This window comes from Macrobrachium nipponense, chromosome 2 (assembly GCF_015104395.2).
Source record: "Macrobrachium nipponense isolate FS-2020 chromosome 2, ASM1510439v2, whole genome shotgun sequence".
Lineage (NCBI taxonomy): Eukaryota > Metazoa > Arthropoda > Malacostraca > Decapoda > Palaemonidae > Macrobrachium > Macrobrachium nipponense.
Window position 1 is genome coordinate 128,482,799 of NC_087201.1, and position 6,162 is coordinate 128,488,960.

The 6,162-nt window shown below is 39.2% G+C and overlaps 1 protein-coding gene across 4 annotated transcripts in view; it reads left to right on the forward strand.

Annotated features, from left to right (window-relative positions):
- LOC135220981 (uncharacterized) overlaps positions 1–5,838 on the forward strand; it is a 452,378-nt gene extending 446,540 nt beyond the window's left edge. For all 4 annotated transcript variants that reach the window (XR_010315842.1, XR_010315843.1, XR_010315844.1 and 1 more), the window contains one exon: positions 3,422–5,838. The gene's annotated coding sequence lies outside the window, so the exon portion shown is untranslated. The remainder of the gene's footprint in view (positions 1–3,421) is intronic.
- Positions 5,839–6,162: the final 324 nt, after the last annotated feature.

Sequence of the window (6,162 nt, forward strand, 5' to 3'; positions counted from 1 at the left end):
CCAGAAGAATACATATATATTGGATTTCCAAGATTGGAGTCGTGATACTGGTTCATTGGCTATCATAGAGGGGAAACCTGAGTTTTCAGAGGCAGAAATGCAATCAATGAAACAGATATTTAGAGAACATTTCGCTAATGCGGATTATAGTGAACATGTTGAAGCGATAAGAAAGCTCTTGGCGGTATTTGGGGATACGGTAGCCTTGCAAGGTTATAAATTGGGGTTGACTAACGTGTTAGAGCATAAGGTAAATTTGGAGAGTGGCACAAAACCTATTTATATTCCTGCATATTGCATACCTTCCAAAATCAGAGAACAGGTAGAGAAAGAGGTCAATAGATGGGAGGAAGAAGGAATCATTAGACCTAGCGTGTCTTCTTACAACTTTCCCTTGCTAGCGGTGCCTAAGAAGGACGGTTCTGTCCGCGTATGCGTCGATTTTAGACGTTTAAATGAAAAGACGATCCCTGACCGCTATCCAGTCGCGTGCATACCAGATCTTCTTGTTGAAATCGGGGGACATAATATTTATAGCTCAATTGATTTGGTGGCGCAGGGTTTTTTGCAGGTCCCTCTTAGTGAAAGTAGCAAGGAATATACCGCTTTTTCAGTGCCCAAGGGACACTATGAATTTACGCGAATGCCTTTCGGTTTATCAGGCAGTCCGATGACCTTTACCAGGTTGGTGAACACAGTTTTGCATGGGTTATTGGGCAAAAATGTTTTTGTGTATATGGATGACATATTGGTCGCAACAGATACGATCGCGCAACACCTGGAAGTGCTTACAGAAGTACTTAGGAGGCTTAGATTAGTGGGGTTGAAAATTAAGCTAGCCAAGTGTTCGTTCTTGAAAAAGCAAATTTACATATCTAGGCCATGTTATATCTAAGGAAGGGGTTAGAGTAAATGACGATAAAGTCAAAGCAATAGCGAATTTTCGCAACCCCAGATCAAAGAAAGAGATTAAGTCATTCCTGGGTATCGCCGATTTCTTCAGGAGGTTTGTGAAAGGGTTCTCTAATATAGCAGCTCCCCTATCAGATGTACTGCAGGAAGACGTTCAATTTTAATGGAAGGAACCCCAGGTGGAGAGTTTTCAAAAGCTCAAGGACACACTAATGAATCCCCCTGTTTTGAAGTTTCCAGATTTTAGCAAACCTTTTACATTAGTGACCGATGCCAGCCAGGAAGGTATAGGTGCTTGCCTTATGCAAACGTTTGATTTGAAATTCCATCCCATAGCCTTTTATAGCAGGAAGTTCAGGACAAAGGGCAGCAATGAGAGATCAATGGCTACCATAGATAAAGAAGCCTTTGCAATAGTGTCAAGCTTAGTTCTTTTTAAAATGTTACTGATGGGGAACAAAGTAGAAGTTCTTACAGACCATAAGCCATTATTAGATCTTTTTAATAAGCCCGATTTGTCACCTAAAAGAGCTCGAGGGTTTTTAACTATCAGGGATTTTGATGCAAAGCTCTAATATATAGAGGGCAAATTAAACGTAGTTGCAGATGCTCTTAGTAGAGGTTATACAATGGGATATGGGTCTCATAGAGAAAAGGTAAGATGAAGATGACATTCTAGCAGACGCGAAAGCGTTTCTTAGAGGGGAATTAGTCAGGAAACGTTATAAGTTGCCTTTTTCGGGTTTGGAGTTAGAAGGTAATCTATTGGTTAGGAAAATTAAACATAGATTGAGAACCAGTGAAAGTAAAGGAGATACGGCACAGATCGTAATTCCGAAAGTCTTAATTCCAGTGGTTTTGGATATAGTTCATTGCAGGTTCGGTAGTCCACACTTGGGAATAGAAAAAACGTATGATGAGGTTCGTGCTAAATACATTTGGAAAAACATGGGGAAATTAAGATGTGGAAAATTTTGTGAGGAATTGTACAGTGTGCAATGCATGTAAGCCTGCAAGAATAACTTTATGCAAATTAGGATCGTATCCTATACTGAGTAGACCTTTTCAGAGAATACATATGGATATCCTGGGTAATTTTTGTGAGTCTAGGTATGCGAACAAGTACTTGTTAGTGATAATAGATGAACTTACAAGGATAGTAGAAATTTTCCCACTTAAGCATAAAACAGCTGAAGAAGTAGCCGTAGCGTTTTTCAGCGGTATCATTTGCAGATATGGCTCACCCGACATTCTATTGACCTACCATGGTAGAGAATTTGTAAACAAAACATTGGAATGTTTAGCGGAAGTCATGGGGATACAGAAAGTAACAATTATTCCATACAGACCTGAGGCTAATGGGTTGTGTGATCGGGCAAACAGGAAAGTGCTCGAGGCTCTCAGGAAAACTGTAGGCGGTAATGATAAGAATTGGGACAGATATGTTGATGTTGTTAGACATAGTATTAACGCTATGGTTTTTTATTCCATTAAAACGTCTCCATTTGAAGCTTTGTTTGGTTGTCCAGAACGAGACACATTTGATTTGCTATCTATACCTCATCATGGGGAGGATACGATCAAGGCGTTGGTATCCACAGCGAGAGAGAGAGACACGCTTGTCTCAGCCGTAATCTCGAATCCACAACCAGGGAGAGATGGTACAGAAAAGTATTGGTAAAACATCTGATCCCAAGATCAATGTTGGAGACAAGGTATTTTTAAAACTTAACGTGAGAAATGAACTGAACTACAAATTAGGCCCGAAGTTTGAAGGTCCTTTTAAAGTCATTGAGGAGAAAATTGGAAACAGATTTGTAGTCTTAGAGGAAAAAACAGGTCGGTCGAGGTTAACACATATCTCGAAATTGAAAACTTTTTTTTTTTCCTTTCATTTCCTTCCACCGTTTTTTTCTTATTATACGCAAATCTGCGGCGTTTTGGCGTAAGATTTCTGGGTTAATATTTTATGTAGGAAGTTGTTGGAAATACGGCAAATTTTTGTTTTAGCTGAGAAACTTGATGATAAACATGTGATTATTCTTGTATGTATGATATTTGGGGCATAATGGCTTCTGGCACTGCAAGTCTGACTAGACAAATCTGTAGTGCGGTTCGAAGCACCTGAGGTGTTCACAGGTGGATTTTTGCTAATGATGCTGTGATGAATCCGGTTGCTGATTTTTCCCTTTGGAGTTGATTACTCGGAGATTTGCACTATTCTCGTAGATGTTGACTATGGCATTCCACGGAAATGTATCATGTAAGGGGATTCTTTTCCGGTCATTTCTGGTCAATGGGAATGTTGCGGTAGCAAATTCCGTAACGGTACATATTACATTTCTGAGAATAATATTGGATTATGTATATGTTTTCCTCTCTTGGTTGCGTTTGTAGTGAGGAAGGTCGATTATTTTCTTTTTTTATTATTATTACTTGATGTAAATGTCATCCGAGAGAATTAGATAACTGACAGGTTTTTTTCTTTTTTTTCTTCTTCTTCTGTCAGATGCTGAAGTATTGCTTAATCATCACCCTGGGGTTGATGGCGCTCGCGAAGACGAAAATACGTCTGGGTCCTGGAGTGCTTATTGAGGAAGACCACTTAGTATGGTTGTCATCTGATAAAGTAACAATAAGTATCGAGTTCGAGAGCCTGGGTTCAGCCAGATTGGAACTCGAGGAATCGCGTAGCAAAGTTGAAGTACTGGTAAACACGCTAAATGAACTTGAGACTACATGAAACCTGTCCGCATCACTGGGACGTCTTTTAGCAGAAATAAAAATAGATGCAAACGGTACAAGGCAAGATCGTGGAAACACTCACTTGGTTCCCAGAGACAAAGCCAGTCAGGGGGACAGAAAAGGGCAGTACAGCTGTTGGTGGTCAGGGGTGTAGCTATTGCAGCCATAGCTGGAATAGCAATAACGAGTTTGGTGAATGTTGGGATATTAGAGGCGGAGCTCGCCGAACATGGTAAAGCTCTGAATTCTCTAAGAGGGAGAAATGAGAAATTAGGAAAGGGATTTAATGAGTTGAGGAAATCAAGTAATATATATTACAAGCGACTGTAAAAGGAGTCCGGGAAGACATGTCACCATTACGTTTTTCACTATACACACTAAACTGTTGAACATTGAAAGAGAAATAGAATCTTTGTTGAATGAGATTAAAAGCCAAGTGGAGCCAGTTGTAGCAGCTTCACGGGGGAAAATTTCAAGGGAAATATTGCCGTTGGGAACTTTGGAGTCAAATATTATTTTTACAGGAGATTTACTTTATAGATACTATGGGATTTTAAAGGTACAATTATCAGGTAAGGGGTTATTTGTTGACATACCAGTCAGTGATAAAAAACCGTTTCACAGCTATATATTTAGGCCATTTCCTAGTTCTTTCCAGGGGTCGGTAGTGGTTTGGACAGGGGTAGAGATTATGTATATATTAGTTGAAGATTTCCAGTCCTCGGCAGTTGACTATGAACTAGGATGTGTGTTAGTTTATGATAGATATGTGTGTGAAAGTAAGATATTCACTCTTCGACGTATTGACCTGTCAGGGTGCGAACTAGAATTAGCTCACGAGAATTTACCGACTCACTGTGACTTTAGAGAATTCCCTGATCCATATCAAGTAATATCGACGGAGACAACGACAGCGGTCTTCTGCACCAGATGCAAGATTTCTACTACATATATGCAATGGGGACAACAATTCGCTCGTCCTACAGGGATCCCAGTTGTTTGATGGTTCCTGCCGTGCTCTCTCGGATTTCTTCATGGTACTTCGTCGGCGTGCCTACAACTCATCCAAGAAAGTGTTTCATAAACACTTACATGGAAACCATGAGGCGGTTCGAATTCCTCTTACAATGAGACTGTTACAATCCCGCTGCTGGAGGATAGTAACGAAGATGAGTTTTTCTTCAATGAACGTTACACAGTTCCAATAATAGTGATCATGTTAGGTGTTATACTGATCACAATTTGCGCACTAGGAGTTCTTAAACTTCTGTGCATTTGGCGAGGCACAAGCGCTCCAGCAACGAAGGTAGCCCTAAATCATGTGGCAAGTTGATACATTGTGCATTAGTTGCTGATGTGGTGTGCGACAGGAGTGCACAAAGGACATAGGTGGCTGAGCCATCTTACAAGTGTGAATTGATGTGTTAGTGAATTACATATCGTGTCTTGCTTGGAGACAGAGTGAGCTGTAGAGGCAGCCTTCTTGAATGAAGGAATCTGATGCGTATGCATTTTTAAGCTGGAGGCTGTCCGTACTGTTGCCAGGGGCAGTTTGAAGTGTGGTGATTATGTACATTCGTTTGTATGGATGTCACAGGCCTAACCGACCGAGGCACTTGGGGGAAAGACACATTCCTTTTGTGATAGGAAGGAGGACGGTTGAGGAAACGCCAGGTGTCGAGAGAAAACCCCATCTTAAAGGTATGGCACATATTTTAAATTACTTAGAAACAGTTGCCTTTGAAAAGAGAGAAGTGTGAAATGTATCTCTTTACTTTATATTCCATTTGAAAAGAGAGAAGTGTGAAGTGTATCTCTTTACTTAATATTATGTTATGTATCTTTATTACAGATGGGCTCTCCAATCATTAAGGCTTGAGAAGATTGGCTGTCAATGCAGCATGATCATAAAGTTGTTATGTTGCCATATTTGCAAAACTTTATGGCGTAACTGTAAAAAAAATATATTCCATGATATTAGAGACGGGATTCTCTATCTTGACTAATACTATGTAACAATTGGCATTTTGGGTTTGGGAGTGAATACTTAGCCAGGAGAGTGGAATGATAACAAAATAGTTTTCTTTGTGGGGCAGATTTGGATTTTATCACTATGACTTATTAATCAATTTACTCTATTTTATGTTCATCTGCTTTGGGTAATAAATAGTTTATTTTGTATTTATGTGAGCTTAATAGCCTAGTGACATGCTAGCAGATAGAGGGCGCCACCTGCTGCCACAGGTAAGAATTGTTCATTTGTGTAGTTTTGTCAAAGGGAGGGGGTTATATATATATATATATATATATATATATATATATATATATATATTATATATTTATATATATATATATAAACTATCATTTTCCTATGTGGAATGTAACTGAATTACCATATCTTCGTGCCTAAGAAGATTACCATATATATATATATATATACATATATATATATATATACATATATATATATATATATATATATATATGTGTGTGTGTGTGTGTGTG